The sequence below is a fragment of the Dermochelys coriacea genome, chromosome 8 (assembly GCF_009764565.3).
Source record: "Dermochelys coriacea isolate rDerCor1 chromosome 8, rDerCor1.pri.v4, whole genome shotgun sequence".
Classification (NCBI taxonomy): domain Eukaryota; kingdom Metazoa; phylum Chordata; order Testudines; family Dermochelyidae; genus Dermochelys; species Dermochelys coriacea.
The window spans coordinates 25,329,145-25,352,934 of NC_050075.1; positions in this window are offsets into that span (position 1 = coordinate 25,329,145).

The window sequence follows — 23,790 nt, forward strand, 5'->3', positions numbered from 1 at the left end:
TGTCTCTTTGTAGTCGGACGCGGGTAATCCTGGATTGCCCGCACCCTGTCAGGGGAAAGTAAACGCTCCCCAGGCCTAATGATGAAACCCAAATAAGTTACCTGACTCTGGCATAGCTGCAACTTGGATGGAGATGCACGGTGACCTTTATCAGTTAATGCAGTAAGCAAAACAACAGAATCAATTAAACAAGCATTGCGGTCAGAGGCAGCAATTAACAAATCATCCACATATTGAATTAAAACAGAAGAACTAGGCAAAGTAATATCCTTTAGATCCACAATGAGAATCCGAGAAAAAATGGTGGGGGATCCCGAGAACCCCTGGGGAAGACGTGTCCAAGTTAACTGTTGACCCTTCCAAGTTAAGGCAAACAAATATTGAGAATCAGGGTGTAAAGGGATACTAAAAAATGCTGCGCACAAATCAACAACAGTAAAACAGGTAGCCGACTGAGGAATCAATGTTAAAATAGTACTAGGGTCTGGAACCACTGGATGGGGGGCTATGACATAACTGTTTATAGAGCGTAAATCCTGAACAAATCAGTAAAGTGGGTGTCCATCCGGTCCAGGTTTAGGTTTCCGTATCAGGAGGATGGGTGCATTACAAGGTGAATTACAAGGAGCTAAAACCCCTTTTTCTAAATAGCTGTCGATAGGAAGTGAAATACCTTCTTCGGCTTCCCTTGGCAAGGGATATTGTTTCACAGACGGGGCGATCCGCCTCATGTTTCCAAACTTACTGGTGTAGCCGATTTTAAAAGACCCACATCTGTGGGATCCGAACTCCACAAAGGGGGGGTACACTGGCCAATTCAGGAGGCACCATAAAAGTAGGAGTAACCGCTACCATAAGGGAGGCAACTGTCGAATCCGGGACAGACATACGGAGCCCCTCAGGGGCGCAACGTATGTGTGCCCCTAACTTACCCAATACGTCCCGTCCAAGAAGGTTGGCTGGGCCTTCTGGCATTACAAGAAATTTATGTAACAATTTTAACAGACCGAGCTCGATAGGAACAGGACAGGACAGGCAGGGCACAGACGGCCCTCTATGCCCTGCACCCAAACCCTGGCACCTGACAAAGAGCCCAGAACAAAAGTCAAAGTGGAAAGGGTGGCCACAGTATCTACTAAAAAGGGCATGAGCTGCTCCTCGATTTTTAAATAAATTTGTGACTGCAGCCCCAAGTCCCACTCCAACTCCCCCAGAGTTCCTAAAATTTCCACTTCCTGTTACTGGGGGTCAACCTGGTTCGAAGGGTTGTTAGGGGGATACCATTGATGAGTCTCAGGAAAACAGGAGAGGTCGTTTTGTGCTTGCCCCTGCCAAGGGGCCCCTTTTGGACGTAGGGGACATTCCCTTTTCCAGTGTCCTGGTTGTTTACAATAGTTGCAATTGCCAGATCTTGTGTTTTCCCAACCTCCTCTCTGCTCTATCCGCTCTTGCTCCCGCCCCCTTCCTCTCGCACCGCCACGCTCCCGCCAATTCTGATTCCCAAAGGGGACCTGCAACACAGCTGCCAACATACTTACTTCCTCCTTTTTTGTTTGCGCTTCTCCTTAGCCTTTTCCTCGTCCCTGCCATTAAACACAAAGGTGGCCAACCGGACTACCTCTTGCAGGGGTTTACCTGGCCAGTCAGGAACATGCTTAGAAAAGTATTTTTTTATATCCGATGTTGCTTGATCGACATAAAAGGATACCATCATAGGGCAGGTTTCTTCCGCCTCAGGGTTAACACCACCCCCATACATACGAACTTGTTTAGACAAGCGAGCCAAAAAGGCGGAGGGGTGTTCTGTAGGCTCCTGCTGACACTCACGGATCTTAGACCAATTAGCAGTCTTACTTCCAGCTTTATGTATGGCCTCTAAAAGGCCATGTCTGCCAGCTTGTAAACGACCCATTTGATCAGTAATATTCGGATTCCAAGCGGGGTCAGTTGACAGCCAGAGCACTCGAGCGCCATCCTCCCCCGCCCAATACCTGTTAGCATCTAAAATGGAGTATTTTTCATCCGGCGTAAAGAGTGTGTCCAGAATTACTTGAACATCTCCCCATGAGGGGTTAAATGCCGTGAACAAGGATCGAATAGTCTGCAATACCTTTTCGGGGTCGTCGCGCAGGCGGGGCATCTGTTGCTGCCAAATCACTAGATCCCCTGGCCCAAATGGATGATGCACCAAAGGAAAGACTATCTGCTCAGCACCGTCTGCATTATGGGTAACAAGGGGTTGGGGAACAAGAGGAGCTTGAAGGGCTGGCGGCGGGTTGATAGTAGGTTCAAACGAGTTGGGGGGTGGCAAGCAAGGAGGCGAAAGACATGCATCAGAAAGGCAAGGGTAAGCCGGAGGAGGGGCAGAGGCTGACAGCATAGCACAGGATGGGGATGGGGCAGAAGACCCCTGAGACAGGTAAGAGAAAGAGGAAGTGAGGGGACTCCCTTCGCACGCGCATAAGCCCAGTGGTCCCACACATACCAGTAATCCATCTGAGCTGGAACTTCGTCCTCTAATTTTTTCCTTAAGGCCGTTAATTTGTCCCCGGCAAAGGATCCATTCGGTGGCCACTCAAACGATGTTTGAGTTGTTAATGCCAGCCACTCTTTTTTACACAAATGTACCATTCTTCTTTTACCTAACCCATGGGTACCAGAAATATGTTTCCAGTTTTTGAGAATTTCTGCCAAAGGGGTTCCCCTGCCTGTACTCTGTCCAGAGCCCATAATGGAATGGGCTACCAAAAGTGCCACCTTATCGCCTAAGCGACAACCTCCCCCCCCTTCCTCGGAGTTCTCAAAGGTGAACTCACCTTGTGCCAGCTGGAGCTATCCAAGAGGAGGAGTGCAGCCTCGCTTATTAGGGCGAGCCTAGAGTCCCATCTGGGGTGCCAAAACTGTTACGAATTATACCACAGAGGCCACGCTACCTTCTGAGTAGCGAATTATGCCACATAGGTCACGTACAAACCAGGTCTAGGCTGAGGCACATAAACGAGTTACAACTGATCAGTCTTTGCAAAGTTTCTGTTTATTACGCTCGAGCGTGGTGCCCCCCTGCTAGTCAGAGGGGGACCCTATGCATTGTCTATACACCACATATATACGAGTGAGTTATACATGTGGCCCTCGTGCCCGAACCCTTCCATGAATCAGTAGGTTCCATTGTCCTCGTGCACAGGGTTCTTCAGCCAATGAGTAAAAGCCCATTATTGTTGCATTTAGACCTAACCTTCACTTGCGATAACATGTTTACACAAAATTTTGCTAGCTCCAGGCCTTTTTCATAACAGTCGCTTATCTCGCCAAACAACGAGTCAAGGCCAGGCCAGAGCAGCCTACTACAAAGCCACAGAAATGAAAGTTCTCTTAATTCTTTCACAACATGGTTTTGCAGCGGTCCTTATGGTAAGTGCAATTTGAACAGCACAATTAGGAATACCCCCCTTGTACCCACTCAGGAGGATGGGAAGCCCCCCTGGGGGCATATGAATTGTTTGGAAAAGCGGCCTTAAACATCCCAGAAATCCCTCTAAGAAACAGTCCTTACTGGGCCCTACAGGGTCACTATTTTGTATGTGGCCGAAAGGCTTACAAGGTATTGCCAGCCAATTGGACAGGTAGCTGTTATATAGCTTATGGGGTTCCTCATCTTTCAATAACCACCACACTGCCCAAAGGAAAGATTAGGAATACCCGAGATACCTCTGTTGAGTCACGAGAAGAGACCCTGCGGTGACTCAATGAGGCCTTGGAGGGCAATGCTAAGAATCCCCCCACAACTGAAAACCTTACAGAGTGCTCCTACTGGGAATTGTGCCACTGATTACCGGGCCAGCCATAGCATGCATAGGCCACTATATTGTAAGGCTTCAAATGGTGCTTGAAAAAGTAGCCTTAGAATTAGAGGACTTGATTCATGATCTAGGGTCAGCAGTAGTAACATTAAATAAGGAGGTACAGCAGCTCAGAACATATTCCCTCCAAAACAGGCTGGCCTTGGACTACCTTTTGGCGTCCCAAGGGGGTGTTTGTGCCCTTGTCAGGTCCCGATGTTGTGTATATGTAAATGACAGCAGTTATGAGATTTATGATAAGGTAGTACAGGTTGAGGCCCATGCCCGAGCCGGAGCACAGGCTGCCTACACTGCCCCCGAGAGTGATTGGTTGCAAACCTTGTTTTCAGGCTGGGGTTTGTCATCTTGGCTTGGTGGTTTATTTAGTCTGTTGTTGAAAAGTTTTCTTCCTGTCTTAATCGTACTGATGGTGTTATGTTGTGCAATATCATGTGTCAGAGCCCTTGTAAAAAACATGGTAATGCATTCCCTTCAGGGCTACCACAAAGTGCTTATGCAAAGTCCCCTTATAAAAGGATAAGAGCCCAAGTGAGAAAACTCAGAGACAAGGCTGTTGAGTATTCTCAAAGGAGGGAGTTGTTGGGGACACCGGGCATGGCCACTAGGTAACTCAAGGGGATGGAAGACCACGAGTGTCGATGAAGCCCCCTCACTCTAGGCCCAGATGGCCCCCCCTTCCCTTTTCTGCCCAGAGACACTCACAGCAGTCACGCTGAGAAGTTTGCAACAGTGTATTGCAGGCGCAGACTGGCTGGAGCAAGATTAGGTCAAGCAGGACAGGAATGTTAGATAACGCTGAACAAACAACTCCATATATGGGGGAATAGATAAGCGGAAAAAGGGGAACTGACTGGTATACCGGATTGGCTATATGGATACTCAGGGCAGCTTGCTATTGGATAAGTATGCTAAAGAATGAATATATAAAATATGTGTAACTGCTTGCACTGGTGTACAGGATTTGAGATTGTCTCCCTGTACCGCTTGAAGCTTCAAATAAACTTTTCTACTTCTCCACGCCATTGTGATTATTGAGCGATGCACACCGGGCAACAAATCCAGCTGTTGCTTGCCTTGGGCTTTTGTGCCAGCAACACCTGGCTAGATAGTTAAAGAAGTATGAAAAATTATGAGTCTCATATTCTTTAGTATGCCTTTTAATTTACTTTCTGCCCTGGAAAGTCAAAAAAGGCATTGGTGTAAGTGGGAAGAGAAAAGTTAGTGTATTACTTATATGGGCAACTATTGAAAAATGTTGTTGAAATAATAAATGGCGTAAGGAAGTAAAACGAAGTGACTCCTATTGACTCGCTCTCATAATTGGAATTGTACAATGGAATTGAAAGGAAAAAAGGAAATACTTCTCACACAATACACAGGGAACTGTGGAACTCATTACTACAAGGTTTCATTGAGGCCAAAAGTTCCAAAATTGTAGGATTCCAAAACTTAATCTAATCAAAATACCTAGAGTCATTCTGGATAACAAATATTTTAAATAAATATTTACATGCTTCAGCACATAAATCAATACATGGTTAGGAAGATACTATCCTTAGCTATTGGTTATTCCATAATTGCCTTATTGCAATCATTCTCTCACCTTACTCAGAAACATCTGATACTGGCCACTGTCAGAGACACAATATTGCACTCAGTGGGCTACTGATCTGATCTGGTAGGGCAATTCCTTTTCTATACAGCCTCTAGTGCAAACTGAAGCTAACCATCCCAGATAGAAATCTCAACACTGGACAGTGGCAGAAATATAGCCTACCTTTCCTTGGGGGATATTTATCCCACATCATGTAGCATAGTAGGCCCTTCATGTGAATGGAATCCAACTAGAGGCCTTATCCTCCCCTCCTCTGTTGAAAGATTGATGCAACAGCCAGATTTGGAGGGAGAAGCCATTCACAGCCCGACCCTTGCTTTCAGGAGTAAGTCTTGCAAGTTATAAAGCCAGCCCTAGCACCTACTTACAACAGCCATTTCCTATTTAACACTGCTATAATATTTTGGAATTATTAATTGATACTCAATTGTTTCTTTGGATGCCTTGACTTTCAACTCAGTTGAGGAGTCTATTTGTTTTTTGATATCAAACTAGAAGTACTCACATCTTCTTCACATAATTGGATATGAGGCTTAATAAATTTTACAGCAGATAAGAGCCACAGAAGTATTTAATAATATCCCCAAAACCTTTCTACGTGACAAGTGTATTTGTTTGTATACATGGTACAAAACTAAAATAAAAAGGGGGTCCAGGAGTACACAAACCAATGAGGTTTTTTTAATGTATTTATTAAAATGATTTGTATGCAGATGAAAGTCCCTTGCTTAATACCTAATACAAATTTAGACATCTTAAAATGAGTACTGAAAGTGCTATTCTAGATTTGTTCTGCTCTAAGAACCTCTTTGTCCTTATTTTTGGGAAAGCTACAGAATTTGATAGTTTAGCAGCAATATCCTCTTTGAGATATAGACAGAGGAAAGTGGCAACTTACATAGTCTTTATTTATTTAGAAATAGCCTGTCTATAGAAGCACATGTATTTAAAACTAAGATTATACTGTTACATACTACATGTGAATTGGGTCAGAAGTTTTGGGGACAACAGTGCCAAATTAATGAGCCCCATCCGCATTTATATCCTGGTAGCACCTAGAGTCTTTGTTCCCAGTTGGGACCCCATCAGGCACTTAAAAACTATATTAAAAAAGAGATGAAGATACTTCTTTCAATCCAGCTTAAGTCAAAACACAATAAGGAGATAAACAATAGGAGGGAAGAAGAAAATAATAATGAATGATTAAGCACCCACAGTGGGCTCAGTGCTTTATGGAACAAAAAGAAGGCAAGGACTGTGCCTTCTCAGAAGCAGAAGCAAACAGTCTGACATGACGATTGTATCATTAAAAGAAAAAGAGGACTTGTGGAACATTAGAGACTAATAAATTTATTTGAGCATAAGCTTTCGTGAGCTACAGCTCACTTCATCAGATGCATTTGGTGGAAAATACAGTGGGGAGATTTATATACACACACACAGAGAACATGAAACAATGGGTTTTATCATCACTCTCCTTATATTGTTGTTGTGTTTTGACCTCTCCAACGCATCATCAAGGATCTACAACCTATCCTGAAGGACGACCCATCACTCTCACAGATCTTGGGAGACAGGCCAGTCCTTGCTTACAGACAGCCCCCCAACCTGAAGCAAATACTCACCAGCAACCACACAACACAACCACTAACCCAGGAACCTATCCTTGCAACAAAGCCCATTGCCAACTCTGTCCACATATCTATTCAGGGGACACCATCATAGGGCCTAATCACATCAGCCACACTATCAGAGGCTTGTTCACCTGCCATCTACCAATGTGATATATGCCATCATGTGCCAGTAATGCCCCTCTGCCATGTACATTGGTCAAACTGGACAGTCTCTACATAAAAGAATAAATGGACACAAATCAGACGTCAAGAATTATAACATTCAAAAACCAGTCGGAGAACACTTCAATCTCTCCGGTCACTCGATTACAGACTTATCGATTACAGATTATCCTTCAACAAAAAAAACTTCAAAAACAGACTCCAATGAGAGACTGCTGAATTGGAATTAATTTGCAAACTGGATACAATTAACTTAGGCTTGAATAGAGACTGGGAACGGATGAGTCATTACACAAAGTAAAACTATTTCCCCATGTTATTTCTCTCCCCCCCCACCCCACCCTACCCCACCCCACCCCACACTGTTCTTCAGATGTTCTTGTTAACTGCTGGAAATGGCCTACCTTGCTTGTCACCGTGAAAGGTTTTCCTCCTTCCGCCCCCCCGCCCCCGTTGCTGGTGATGGCTCATCACTCTCCTTACAGTGTGTATGATAAAAACCCATTGTTTCATGTTCTCTGTGTGTGTATATATATAAATCTTCCCACTGTATTTTCCACCAAATGCATCCGATGAAGTGAGCTGTGCTCACATTTGAGCTTATGCTCAAATAAATTTGTTAGTCTCTAAGGTGCCACAAGTACTCCTTTTCTTTTTGCGAATACAGACTAACACGGCTGCTACTCTGAAACATTTCCTCTTTGACTTCTTTCTGCACTCTGTAGCCCCAAACACCCCTCCCTTCTCCTGGGGGAGTGACTGCAGACTACTTACCCTGCAACCCTTTTCTGTTCTCAATTCCTCCCTTTATACAGGCCCAATGTGCTCCTTCCCAGCTGGGCTCTGTCTTCACATAGTGCTTGTCCTTCAAGCCTCTGAAGCTCCTCCCAAATGCAGTTTACCAAGTAATTGGCCTAATTTAACCTGTTCTGCCTTGTGTGGGCTGGACAACCCCCTAAAGCCTGATTCAGAATGACTGACTATTTCATCCTTGGCAAATGTGCCAACAAACAATCAAGGTGTGATAGGTCTTGTTGCCCTGAGGGGGGAAAAAAATCCAAGCTAATTACAAAGCACGTTTTCCCCAGCTGGTGCTTGCAGAGCTGAGGTGTGTGCACAGCTCTGAGTTCTTAGGGTCAGATCCACAAAAGGATTTAGATTTATAATTCTCAACATAACAATGCCAAAATTTTAGGTGTCTAAAAAAAGAGTCTGAGCAAGAACACTTCTATCCATAAAGCCTAAGTATAGGCTCCCTATACAATCACAGGGAGAAATAGGCATCTTAGAATGGGATCCACAAAAGGCAGCACACTAGGCAGGGATTAATTATTTAAACAAAGTGGGACAGCTTCAAAAAGGTGAGATTGAGAGCACCCCACATCCAAATATCCCATATCTCAGTGGTTACGGAAGTTGTAGATGATCCTCTCCCCCTTTCAGGCACATGGGACAGAATCTGGGCTCCCACAGAGCAGGTGAGTGCTCTAACCACTGAGCCAAAAGTTATAAGGTGGGCAGCACCATATGACAGCCTTTTAAAAGGACCCAATCTGGTAGGCAACCTCTGAACATGCCTATCAGATAGAGCCCTCTGGATAAGATAAGTAGAGGGGCGTGTTGCATTACACCCCATATTCTTCAATATTATATGATATGATTATGACATAACTGATGTATTTTGCAACATAAGGCATGTGAGATATCATTGAAAAGATTATGATTTACTGAATATGATTATACTATTTGTATGCAATTATCATTTTGGTATCAGAAGTCAGGAATATTGTCTATGCATTGTGATACAGCATGGCCAGAGGGCGGCAGAAGAGCGTTAGAAGGGAGCCTTATTCCCTGTAGAGGGAAGAAAGTTTGCCATAAATTAATTAGAGCACCTGAAGCCAGTCACATGATAAACCCCCTGCTCCAATCAGACAAGAGGAGGAGTTGAAGCAGAGTGGATTGGTGTTAGAGAAGAGAGCAGTTTGAAGGGAAGCAGAGGAGAGTTTGGAGAAGTGCTGCGTTGGGCTAAGATGACCAAGACCCTAAGTAAAGGGACACCTGGTTTGTGCAGCGGGAGGGCAGGAAGCTGAAGGGCAGGAGAGGGAAGTAGCCTGGGGAAGGAACCGCTAGTTCTAGTGGTTTACTGCTATCCCTGGGGTGGGACCTGGAGTAGAGGGTGGACCTGGGTCCCTCCCTCTCCACTCCCCTCCTCTAGAACACGAGTGGGACAGTTAATACCCCAGTTCAGGGGCAAGAAATGGTGCCCTGAACACCCCCCACCCCCAGAAAAGAAAGTGTGAGACCCATCATAGTAGTGCTGGCAATTTGCCACAGCATCTATTACAAATGTGTTTACACTTGGGGAACTCCCACTAAACAAAATGCAATCAGTCTAGATGGCTAGCTAGAAAGGGCCATTAGGGAAAAAAATAGGTCTTAGAAGATGCTAATCTCCCACTGGGGAGCATTCCTGAGGATGCTACAAACAGCCTCTGAGTCATGGTCACGGTGACCCTCCAAGGACAAGTGACCAAGTCACCTTATAATGGACTTCCAGGAATACCAGTGTTTTTTCCACTGAAAGGTGTGGGAACCAACTAAGCCTGGGGACAAAGGGTTCCCACCATATGCAAAAGCTAGTTATAGCAGGTGAGTGACATCATAGTGGTTCTTCTTCACTGACTCCCAGCCCAAAGGAGATGCTTGGAAATATCTGAGAAACAAGGACTGAACTAGTGGAGAAGGGTTGAACCAAGGCTAGAAGGATTTCCAGTCTGTGAAAGGAATACTTGGAGTTTTAAACTGCAAGCAAGTGCAGCTTGCCCTCAAAAATCTCTGCAAACTTCCTAAATCAACAATTAGGGTGAGAATTTGCTACTCATATTCAATTTCTCTAGAACATTAAGCTTAGTTTGAATTTCTTTTTTTGCTAGGTAATCTGCTTTGATCTGTTATCCCTCAATCTATATTTTGTAGTTAAACTTGTTTTTGTTTTGTCTAAAAACCAGTGTGGAAATCCTAACTGGGTGGGGCGGGGGGGCGGAGGGAAGCTGTTGCGTATCTTCCTCCACATTGAGGGAGGGGGTGAATTTCATGAGCTTATGCTGTACAGTTCCCTTTGCAGCTCAAGATGGTGTACGTTTGGGTTTATATCTCTTGATATAATTGCCTTCCTCAGTCTCTAAAGGTTGTCATATGTAGGACTGGTTAGGGGTGTGAGAGATCAGAATAGATATTTACTACATTCAAACATAAGGCGTTTAACACTTATTTTGCATTTAATCTTTGTTGTTTTGAGAGTTTCCCTGCTACTCTGAAAATAGGACCCTGATTTGAAAACAAAAAATATACCATTCATTCTGGGGAAAATAATCTGCTTTCAACCAAAATATTTTTCTCTCAAATTTAAAATTCACAGTTAATATCAGAGGAAGATTGGCGTTTCACATTATTTTCATGCACAAATGTCTTGTGGAAATTCTCTGAAAAACATCCTGAAATGAAATGAACATTTTCATAATATTTAAATGAAAAAGTCACTTTCTTATATCTCTAAAGTTAGAGATAAGTATTGGACTGACAGGTCTGGAGAACAAACTTCTCTTTTCAGTCTTAGAACAGCAAGTTTCTCCCCCATTCATCCCATAATTCTGCCTTGAAGGGACCTCTCCACGGATTTTGGAGTATTTTAATTTCCATCCCTATTCTCTTGCCAACCATATGATGGGGGTTTATATTACGTCTGTCCACTGACAACTGGATTTTGGTTATCATCTAATTTTACAAAAGCCACTGGGCAATCAGGATATAATATTTTTGGGTCACAACTTCACTGGGGTGAAATCCTGGCCTTATTGTCCTGGAGGTCGGACTTTATGATCATAATGGCTCCTTTTGACCTTTACAATTTATTAGTCTCATGGGAGTTCTGCAATTAAGTTAATGGGGCCAGGATGTCACCCCAGGTCTGCATCTGATCTTAGATAGTAGACTCATATATTACTACCGCTCTGAGCTATCCAGACCTCTTCTATACCTGATTATCTGTTCCCATTTTTCTATTTCTGATTTCATCCCAAATCCTTTTATTCTGCTCACTGAAATTTTGAATACTCACATATCAATTGCTTTGCAAACTAGTGGTAACATAAGAACATAGGAATTGCCATGCCGGATCAGATTCAAGGCCCACTTAGTCCAATATCCACTGACAAATTCCATGACGTAAGAACCCAAGAGTGGACAGATGCAGAATAATCTGTCCTCCACATAGGTCTCATCCGAATCTCTAATAATTAGAAATTGTTTTAAGTCCTGAAACATGAGGTTTAATATACTTTCCAAAATTAATTATGAAAGGTGAAATGCAGCTGAAATGTGTTTTTACTTTTCCCTCTAAAACTATTAACAGTAATACACTGAATATTAAGTCTTTAATCATGATATGTTAACATGGTGCAATTATTGAGTTATGAACCCAGCAAATGAAAAATACCCTTTCCCACTAAACAAATACTTTATTAATGCCATTCAAATTTAAAGTAGGTACTGTTACACTGTAAGCATACTTTAATCTCAACTCTTAATCAATGCAATTTGACAAGCTTTTGAAAAGCAGGGAAGTATGGTTTCAGAAACAGTACAATTTTATTTTCTTACCAGCCGTGTGATGCAGCATAACGACTAACACAGCACCCTGGAGTAAGCTACTGAGATTTTTCTATTTGATTTAAAGGGCCATTACCAGACCTTTCATGTACGATTTATATAGGTATGTTCTGGGACTGAAATCAGGTATTTCAGATGGTTAATCAAAGACAATTTTTTACCAGTTGTAAGTATTTTATTATAGTTTAATCAAGCATTTATAGGTAGCTAAGAACTAGATGTAAATTTGTTTTCAACTATTAAATGTAATTTTATTACTTCATTTCCCCATTATCTGTAATTTTCTTGGAAGATTCTTTCTATAATCTATAATAGTAAAAAATAAAATACCACTAATGAGAAGAAAGTATAATAGTCTGAACTCAGAGGGATTCAGGTAATTCAGGTAATCTTTGTAAATTCTCCTCACAGAAAATTAAGGTAATATACACATACATCAAAGGGAAAATTGAAGTGGTTTGCACTAGTAGCAATAGGGGCCATTGCCACTAGTGGTCTCCAAAACAAAATAAGTCCTACTGGCAAAAGGATTTTTTTTTTACTGGTGTAACTGCATCTACACTTTTTCCCACAATCCTAACCAACATAGCTATTTTGGCAAAACTTTTAAGAGTAGACTTGCCTTATGGAGGCCCACCAATTTGAGTTTGGTTTGAATATGTGGAATAGAATGCCCACATGAAAATATTATCTGAAGGCAATTATGTATTCTATCCTCAAGGCTGTATTTTTTCTATGAGTTACATTCTCATTTGCTGATTATATTACATTGCATATCTTGGTCTGCAGCATCAAGAAGTTACCTTTTTAGATGCCCACTTCCTGGAACTCAAATACCCTGTCTTAGATATTCTATAATAAGTGAAGAGAAATGAATTTCTTACTGTAAGTAAGCATTTAATTTTCATTTTCTCTTTATGAACCTGATCTTGCAAGCTTTGTGTCAATGAATTTAGAAAGGTTTTTCTCCATAGCATAAATTTGGAGTTCACAAATTAAAAAATCCTGTAAATTGCTGCAATGTTCTGCATTGTCCCCTTACTTGGATGCACTTGATAACAGCAATAAGCTTTTTCCTGTGTCTATCTGTATCAAGCCAGAGAGAGGCATAAATGGGATTAAGTAATTCTCCATATATATAAGGGCATATCTAAGGTTATAGGCCTAAAAGGCACAACACACCATCATATTAATGAGAAGACAGTTTAACTGGAAGCATTTTCTGGTTCAAGTTTCTTCCCAAAGACTATCCTAAGTATACATCCATATGCTAATATTTGATACTCACCAGCAAAATACACCAAATACTCACCAGCAACCACACACCACACAACAGAACCACTAACCCAGGAACCTATCCTTGCAACAAAGCCCATTGCCAACTCTGTCCACATATCTATTCAGGGGATACCATCATAGGGCCTAATCACATCAGCCACACTATCAGAGGCTCGTTCACCTGCGCATCTACCAATGTGATATATGCCATCATGTGCCAGCAATGCCCCTCTGCCATGTACATTGGCCAAACTGGACAGTCTCTACGTAAAAGAATGAATGGACACAAATCAGACGTCAAGAATTATAACATTCAAAAACCAGTTGGAGCACACTTCAATCTCTCTGGTCACTCGATCACAGACCTAAGAGTGGCTATACTTCAACAAAAAAGCTTCAAAAACAGACTCCATCGAGAGACTGCTGAATTGGAATTAATTTGCAAACTGGATACAATTAACTTAGGCTTGAATAGAGACTGGGAATGGATGAGTCATTACACAAAGTAAAACTATTTCCCCATGGTATTTCTCCCTCCCACCCCACCCCCCACTGTTCCTCTGATATTCTTGTTAACTGCTGGAATTAGCCTACCTTGCTTGCCACCATGAAAGGTTTTCCTACTTCCCCCCCCCCTGCTGTTGGTGATGGCTTATCTTAAGTGATCACTCTCCTTACAGTGTGTATGATAAACCCATTGTTTCATGTTCTCTGTGTGTGTGTATATAAATCTCTCCTCTGTTTTTTCCACCAAATGCATCCGATGAAGTGAGCTGTAGCTCACGAAAGCTTATGCTCTAATAAATTTGTTAGTCTCTAAGGTGCCACAAGTACTCCTTTTCTTTTTGCTAATATTTGAGTGAGTTTAGCCAATGGTGGTAGTGTTATAAATAATAGTACAAAAGCGATGGCAATGTTTAAATGCAGATTTGAAATGTGGACTTCGAGCTATCACTCTTGTCTTAAGACAGTGCATTTTCCATAGCATTAAGGGTACCTCCATCAAGTGGTTTTAACTTAGGAACAGAATCATATTGAGATTTAAAGAATTAATGAATGTAGAAGACCTACTACATTATTCCTTTCTCCCTCTTTTACCTTCTTTGTCTGTCATAAACATACAGACCAAGGGTATCATAAAATCCCTCCTTACATGTAAAGGGTTAAGAAGCTCAGGTAACCTGGTTGGCACCTGACCAAAAGGACCAATAAGGGGAGAAGATACTTTCAAATCTGTGGGGGAAGGTTTTTGCTTTGTTCTCTTTGTTGGTTCTCTCTGGGTCAACAAGGAATCAGGACAGGGAAAATACATCTCCCAAAGCCCTACTTGAACTAAGCATCTAGATTACAAAAATTGTAAGTAAAGCAAGGAAATGTTAGTTTCTTTGTTTTAGCTTGTGAGTTTTCCCTGTACTAGAGGGAGGTTTATCCCTGGTTTTTGTAAGTTTTGCCTAGAGGGAAATAATCTGTGTTTTGAATCTGATTGTCCTGTAAAATTACCTTCCATCCTGATTTTAGAGATGCTTTTTACCTTTTTTTCTTTATAATATTCTGTTTAAGAATCTGATTAGGTTTTTAGAGTCCTACAAACTCAAGGGTCTGGTTTGTGCTCACCTTGTTTATTTTTCAAGCCTCCCCAGGAAAGGGGGTATAGGCTTGGGGAGATATTTTGTGGGAATAGGAACTCCAAGATTCCCTGATTCTTTGTCTAAAAGACTTGAGGGTGTCAGCATACCTCAGTCCAAGGATAAAGATTTGTGTGTTAGGGAAGTTTTAATCTAAACTGGTAGAAATAAGCTTAGGGGGTTTTTCATGCAGGTCCTCACATCTGTACCCTAGAGTTCAGAGTGGGGAGGGAACCCACTCAGCATCCATATGTATACCCAGATGTACCTGGAAAGTTTCACATATCTTCCAAATATGAGGAGGGATAAAATATAGATTAGTGCATTTTGATTCAGAGAGCAACATAATGATTTCAGCACAGGTGGGTTATTCAGATAAAAAGATCAGAGATACTGTTTATGGAAAGTGAGCAGAGCAAAGATTGATTACCAGATTAAATATTCATAGGACAGGAGAACAGAAAGCTTAACATTATATAAACAAAAAGAAAAGGAGTACTTGTGGCACCTTAGAGACTAACATTTATTTGAGCATAAGCTTTCGTGAGCTACAGCTCACTTCATCAGACGCATTTGGTGGAAAATACAGAGGGGAGATTTATATACACACACAGAGAACATGAAACAATGGGTTTTATCATACACACTGTAAGGAGAGTGATCACTTAAGATGAGCCATCACCAGCAGAAGGGGGGGAAAGGAGGAAAACTTTTCATGGTGACAAGCAAGGTAAGCTATTTCCAGCAGTTAACAAGAACATCTGAGGAACAGTAGGGGTGGGGCGGGGGGGGGGAGAAATAACATGGGGAAATAGTTTTACTCTGTGTAATGACTCATCCATTCCCAGTTTCTATTCAAGCCTAAGTTAATTGTATCCAGTTTGCAAATTAATTCCAATTCAGCAGTCTCTCGTTGGAGTCTGTTTTTGAAGTTTTTTTGTTGAAGGATAGCCACTCTTAGGTCTGTAATCGAGTGACCGGAGAGATTGAAGTGTTCTCCGACTGGTTTTTGAATGTTATAATTCTTGACGTCTGATTTGTGTCCATTTATTCTTTTATGTAGAGACTGTCCAGTTTGACCAATGTACATGGCAGAGGGGCATTGCTGGCACATGATGGCATATCTGATTGGCTGCTAGCCTGCAGGGGGCGGGCATTAGGGTGTCTGTGTGTTTGCGTCAGGGAAGCCTGGCTGTTTAAAAATAGCCAGAGCCTCGCGAACCAGCTGAGCAGCGGGGACAGCAGAGCAGCTCACAGCAGGAGTTTGCCTGGGAGTTCGCCTGGAGTGAGCCCAGTGAGGCTTACATCTTGCCAACGTCTCTGAGGAAGCTCATAGTAGGTAGGTGATATGGAAGGGGGGGGTTCAGCTGTTGTGACCTGCACTGGATGTGCCATGTTTGTCTTTCTTCCACAGGACAGAAGCGACTTTGTCTGTACAAAGTGCAAGCTGGTCTCCATATTGGAAGAGAAGATTGAAGGTCTGGAGCAACAGGTAACGACCCTGCGTTGTATACAAGAGACTGAGGATTTTCTGGACCAAACTCAGGATAGGCTTCTAGGGGCACAAAGCTCTAAAGATATAGAGCAGGTTGCACAGAGGAGCCAAGAGGCCAGTGAAGAAGCTTGGCAACATGTGACCTCCAGAAGAGGTAAGCGGAATGTCCGGGTTCCAGTAACACAGACACAGGTAACTAACCGCTTTCATGTTCTCTCCACAGGTACCATTGCGGAGAGTGGACCAGATGATATGTCTGGGGGGAGAAAGCAGAAGGAGACTCCGCTGGTTGGGAGGCATGAGATGCGATGTCCTGAGGTTGGGGGTTCCACGACCACCACTCCCAAGAGGAGAAGGCGGGTGGTGGTGGTCGGGGACTCTCTCCTCCGGGGGACTGAGTCATCTATCTGCCGCCCTGACCGGGAAAACCGAGAAGTCTGCTGCTTGCCAGGGGCTAAGATTCGTGATGTGACGGAGAGACTGCCGAGACTCATCAAGCCCTCGGATCGCTACCCCTTCCTGCTTCTCCACGTGGGCACCAATGATACTGCCAAGAATGACCTTGAGCGGATCACTGCGGACTACGTGGCTCTGGGAAGAAGGATAAAGGAGTTGGAGGCGCAAGTGGTGTTCTCGTCCATCCTCCCCGTGGAAGGAAAAGGCCTGGGTAGGGACCGTCGAATCGTGGAGGTCAACGAATGGCTACGCAGGTGGTGTCGGAGAGAAGGCTTTGGATTCTTTGACCATGGGATGGTGTTCCATGAAGGAGGAGTGCTGGGCAGAGACGGGCTCCATCTTACGAAGAGAGGGAAGAACATCTTTGCCAGCAGGCTGGCTAACCTAGTGAGGAGGGCTTTAAACTAGGTTCACCGGGGGAAGGAGACCAAAGCCCTGAGGTAAGTGGGAAAGCGGGATACCGGGAGGAAGCACAGGCAGGAATGTCTGTGAGGGGAGGGCTCCTGCCTCATACTGGGAATGAGGGGCGATCAACAGGTTATCTCAAGTGCTTATATACAAATGCACAAAGCCTTGGAAACAAGCAGGGAGAACTGGAGGTCCTGGTGATGTCAAGGAATTATGACGTGATTGGAATAACAGAGACTTGGTGGGATAACTCACATGACTGGAGTACAGTCATGGATGGTTATAAACTGTTCAGGAAGGACAGGCAGGGCAGAAAAGGTGGGGGAGTAGCACTATATGTAAGGGAGCAGTATGACTGCTCAGAGCTCCGGTACGAAACTGTGGAAAAACCTGAGTGTCTCTGGATTAAGTTTAGAAGTGTGTGCAACAAGAGTGATGTCATGGTGGGAGTCTGCTATAGACCACCGGACCAGGGGGATGAGGTGGATGAGGCTTTCTTCCGGCAACTCACGGAAGCTACTAGATCGCATGCCCTGATTCTCATGGGTGACTTTAATTTTCCTGATATCTGCTGGGAGAGCAATACAGCAGTGCAAAGACAATCCAGGAAGTTTTTGGAAAGCGTAGGGGACAATTTCCTGGTGCAAGTGCTAGGGGAGCCAACTAGGGGGAGCGCTTTTCTTGACCTGCTGCTCACAAACCGGGTAGAATTAGTGGGGGAAGCAAAAGTGGATGGGAATCTGGGAGGCAGTGACCATGAGTTGGTTGAGTTCAGGATCCTGACGCAGGGAAGAAAGGTAAGCAGCAGGATACGGACCCTGGACTTCAGGAAAGCAGACTTTGACTCCCTCAGGGAACAGATGGCCAGGATCCCCTGGGGGACTAACATGAAAGGGAAGGGAGTCCAGGAGAGCTGGCTGTATTTCAAGGAATCCCTGTTGAGGTTACAGGGACAAACCATCCCGATGAGTCGAAAGAATAGTAAATATGGCAGGCGACCAGCTTGGCTTAATGGTGAAATCCTAGCGGATCTTAAACATAAAAAAGAAGCTTACAAGAAGTGGAAGGTTGGACATATGACCAGGGAAGAGTATAAAAATATTGCTCGGGCATGTAGGAAAGATATCAGGAGGGCCAAATCGCACCTGGAGCTGCAGCTAGCAAGAGATGTCAAGAGTAACAAGAAGGGTTTCTTCAGGTATGTTGGCAACAAGAAGAAAGCCAAGGAAAGTGTGGGCCCCTTACTGAATGAGGGAGGCAAGCTAGTGACAGAGGATGTGGAAAAAGCTAATGTACTCAATGCTTTTTTTGCCTCTGTTTTCACTAACAAGGTCAGCTCCCAGACTGCTGTGCTGGGCATCACAAAATGGGGAAGAGATGGCCAGCCCTCTGTAGAGATAGAGGTGGTTAGGGACTATTTAGAAAAGCTGGACGTGCACAAGTCCATGGGGCCGGACGAATTGCATCCGAGAGTGCTGAAGGAATTGGCGGCTGTGATTGCAGAGCCCTTGGCCATTATCTTTGAAAACTCGTGGCGAACGGGGGAAGTCCCGGATGACTGGAAAAAGGCTAATGTAGTGCCCATCTTTAAAAAAGGGAAGAAGGAGGATCCTGGGAATTACAGGCCGGTCAGCCTCACCTCAGTCCCTGGAAAAATCATGGAGCAGGTCCTCAAAGAATCAATCCTGAAGCACTTAGAGGAGAGGAAAGTGATCAGGAACAGTCAGCATGGATTCACCAAGGGAAGGTCATGCCTGACTAATCTAATCGCCTTTTATGATGAGATTACTGGTTCTGTGGATGAAGGGAAAGCAGTGGATGTATTGTTTCTTGACTTTAGCAAAGCTTTTGACACGGTCTCCCACAGCATTCTTGTCAGCAAGTTAAGGAAGTATGGGCCGGATGAATGCACTATAAGGTGGGTAGAAAGCTGGCTAGATTGTCGGGCTCAACGGGTAGTGATCAATGGCTCCATGTCTAGTTGGCAGCCGGTGTCAAGTGGAGTGCCCCAGGGGTCGGTCCTGGGGCCCGTTTTGTTCAATATCTTCATAAATGATCTGGAGGATGGTGTGGATTGCACTCTCAGCAAATTTGCGGATGATACTAAACTGGGAGGAGTGGTAGATACGCTGGAGGGGAGGGATAGGATACAGAAGGACCTAGACAAATTGGAGGATTGGGCCAAAAGAAATCTAATGAGGTTCAATAAGGATAAGTGCAGGGTCCTGCACTTAGGATGGAAGAATCCAATGCACCGCTACAGACTAGGGACCGAATGGCTCGGCAGCAGTTCTGCGGAAAAGGACCTAGGGGTGACAGTGGACGAGAAGCTGGATATGAGTCAGCAGTGTGCCCTTGTTGCCAAGAAGGCCAATGGCATTTTGGGATGTATAAGTAGGGGCATAGCGAGCAGATCGAGGGACGTGATCGTTCCCCTCTATTCGACACTGGTGAGGCCTCATCTGGAGTACTGTGTCCAGTTTTGGGCCCCACACTACAAGAAGGATGTGGATAAATTGGAAAGAGTACAGCGAAGGGCAACAAAAATGATTAGGGGTCTAGAGCACATGACTTATGAGGAGAGGCTGTGGGAGCTGGGATTGTTTAGTCTGCAGAAGAGAAGAATGAGGGGGGATTTGATAGCTGCTTTCAACTACCTGAAAGGGGGTTTCAAAGAGGATGGCTCTAGACTGTTCTCAATGGTAGCAGATGACAGAATGAGGAGTAATGGTCTCAAGTTGCAATGGGGGAGGTTTAGATTGGATATTAGGAAAAACTTTTTCACTAAGAGGGTGGTGAAACACTGGAATGCGTTACCTAGGGAGGTGGTAGAATCTCCTTCCTTAGAGGTTTTTAAGGTCAGGCTTGACAAAGCCCTAGCTAGGATGATTTAACTGGGACTTGGTCCTGCTTTGAGCAGGGGGTTGGACTAGATGACCTTCTGGGGTCCCTTCCAACCCTGATATTCTATGATTCTATGATATATCACATTGGTAGATGCGCAGGTGAACGAGCCTCTGATAGTGTGACCGATGTGATTAGGCCCTATGATGGTGTCCCCTGAATAGATATGTGGACAGAGTTGGCAACGGGCTTTGTTGCAAGGATAGGTTAGTTAGTTCTGGGTTAGTGGTTCTGTTGTATGGTGTGTGGTTGCTGGTGAGTATTTGCTTCAGATTGGGGGGCTGTCTGTAAGCAAGGACTGGCCTGTCTCCCAAGATCAGTGAGTGATGGGTCGTCCTTCAGGATAGGTTGTAGATCCTCGCCTAATCACATCAGCCACACTATCAGAGACTCGTTCACCTGCGCATCTACCAATGTGATATATGCCATCATGTGCCAGCAATGCCCCTCTGCCATGTATATTGGTCAAACTGGACAGTCTCTATGTAAAAGAATAAATGGACACAAATCAGATGTCAAGAATTATAACATTCAAAAACCAGCTGGAGAACACTTCAATCTCTCCGGTCACTCGATTACAGATCTGAGGGTGGCTATCCTTCAACAAAAAAGCTTCAAAAACAGACTCCAATGAGAGACGGCTGAATTGGAATTAATTTGCAAACTGGATACAATTAACTTAGGCTTGAATAGAGACTGGGAATGGATGAGTCATTACACAAAGTAAAACTATTTCTCCATGTTATTTCTCCCCCGCACCCCACCCCCACTGTTCCTCAGATATTCTTGTTAACTGCTGGAAATAGCCTACCTTGCTTGTCACCATGAAAGGTTTTCCTCCTTTCCCCCCCCTGCTGCTGGTGATGGCTCATCTTAAGTGATCACTCTCCTTACAGTGTGTATGATAAAACCCATTGTTTCATGTTCTCTGTGTGTGTGTATATAAATCTCCCCTCTGTATTTTCCACCAAATGCATCCGATGAAGTGAGCTGTAGCTCACGAAAGCTTATGCTCAAATAAATTTGTTAGTCTCTAAGGTGCCACAAGTACTCCTTTTCTTTTTGCGAATACAGACTAACACGGCTGCTACTCTGAAACCTGTCATTATATAAACAGTATTTTAAATGACTTTTTGAACAGCTAAAGGCACATTGGAATCTGTTGTATACCTAAATGAGGCTTACATATTTGAACATCTGTATTTCACTCTTCTTTTACCAGCTTGGGAAGAACACTTGAAATGAATATCCAGTCAGTACACAAGCTGGGAAATATCTTGAAATAGGATACAAGAATGTGTAGTTTGCAACTGCATATGGCTTTCTTGCAAATTCTATTTTATATTTTCTATGCAGTCTGCCCACTAATGCAATATATTTATTGTCAAAGGGGCAAAATTCTACTCCCAGATTTTTCCTCCATGTGTCTTTGTTGGATTCAGTGAGGGGTGGAGAAGTATCTTTAAGAATACCTTTTTAGAAAAAACTGAGTATCAGTGATGGACAACCTTGTGATTAAATCACAGAACCAAGTTCAATTTCTGCCTCCACTACAAATTTCACCCGAGACTTGGATAAACCATTTAATTTCTTTGACTTCAGTTCCCTATCTGTGAAATGGAGATATAAATATTTGTTTCCACCTTCTTTGTCTTGCCTATCTAGATTGTGAACTCTTTGGTGGACAGGGACTGTCTCTGGCTGTGTGCCCAGTATTCAGTTCAACTTGGTCTTGACCTTAGTGTCCTTCAGAAAATTGAGATGAGTATTCCTGAGCTGTGGACTGCCATTCTGCATTGCAAAGTATTTTAAAGTTTTTGTTTCCTTCCAATTGTATTACTGTTTCCTTCCTGGGTGATTATTGAGTTTGTATGGCAAGTTTGGGGGTTTGATTCTGAGGCTGCCAACTCCTAGCCATGAGTTCAAGTTGCCATCTCCAGCAGGAGCCCCCTCATGGCCTGTCAAATTTACATTTTAAACACTATGCATGAACTAAATGTTTGATAAATATCTCCCAGAAGTCAGACATGTTTACCTAAAATGAAATATAAATTAGCCATCTTCATAGTATCTAATTGGATGAGATCAAAGTGATCTTTAATATTAAAGAGATGCAATGATCCCAATGTTTAAAACCAAAATGCATGAAGAGGACAGATATTAAACAGAATGAGTCACATTTTATATGTATTTAATCCTACAGTGTATGTTTCAACTGCCTGCTTATCACATGGGTTGACTATCAAAAACTGGCTCTAACATACATTAATCTAGTTTAAAAGATTAAAGCAAACATCAAAACATGATTTCAGTTTGATTTGGTTAATTTTTCATACTTTCTCTACTCTGTATGCACATGCATATTTTACATTTTTCAATAAAAGCCTGACATATCTAACTTAATTTCTTCCATCCCTGTGGTATTGAAATGAGACTACTCTACAGCCAGAATTTGAGTCATTGAGTGATTGAATTATAAATGGCAGGAAAGTTCAGAAAGCATCTACCAAGACAATTTACTAGTGGCATATTTAAGAACCAACATGATGCGAACACCATTAATTAAATACCTTCCTTGTGGAGATCAGTGCAAAGGAGGAATATGTTTAGCTCTTCCATTTGCATTGGAATTGAAAAGCCACTTAGTATTTGGGAGGAAGGATGGGCATGCTAGCCAACTACAGGATTATTAGCATTTAGCACACACGTCACACGTATGTGTGCACACATGCACAGTAGAGTCCAGTTGAGATTAGAGTCACAGACCTGCTTCAGTTTCAATAACATCCCATATACAAGTAAGTTCCAGTCACTTCCTATAACCTGAAGTCCTCATTCAGTTTGTATTAAGTCCTTACTCATGCAAACTGTCACTGAAAGTCCTTTATATTTTGCTGCATGGGTGAACATAGTTGAAATAAAAATGAGAATTGTTACTCCTGGTAACTACACATAATACACGTGGTGTTTACAAGGCCCAAATTACAATTTTAGATTAATCTGTTTTACCATAGCTTTTACATTCCATTGGGTCAAATCCAGCACTTGTCAAACTTGCTCCTTACATATGCTGAATTCTGCTAAGATGTAAGATGCAGAGGTACAATGCAATTTGAGGGCATTCAGTATCCTGCAGGAGTAAGGCAGTGATCCAGCAATCCATCCCAATTCAGCAAAGCACTTCAGCACATGCTTAACTTTAGGCATGTGCTTAAGTGTCTGACTTAAATGAGACTTAATCACATGCCTACAGCTAAAATTGTGCTAACATACTTTTCTGATTGAAGGCCAAAGCCTTTCAGCAGGTAGAATTAGTTCTAGTCTCCTGGCCTGTGTCAAATGGGTATTTCCTGCAACTGGGGAAGAATCAGAGGTGGTTGAAAATTTTCTGACAGCAGATTTTTGTTGGAAAAATGATTGGACAAAAGTGAAAGGTTTCATGGAAATGGATCAGTTTAGTCAATTTTGGCCAAAAAAAATTGAAATGTTTTTATTTTGATAATGTTGAAGTGCTTCATTATGACTTAATTTTGATTAGAATATATTATAAAAGTCAAAATGATAAAGTTGAAACAAAACACTTCTGTTACATCTAAATGAAGCACTTTGATCCTCTTGAAACAAAACATTTTAATAAGGTATTTTGATATTTCCAACAAAATTTTGGAATTTGTTTCACAGA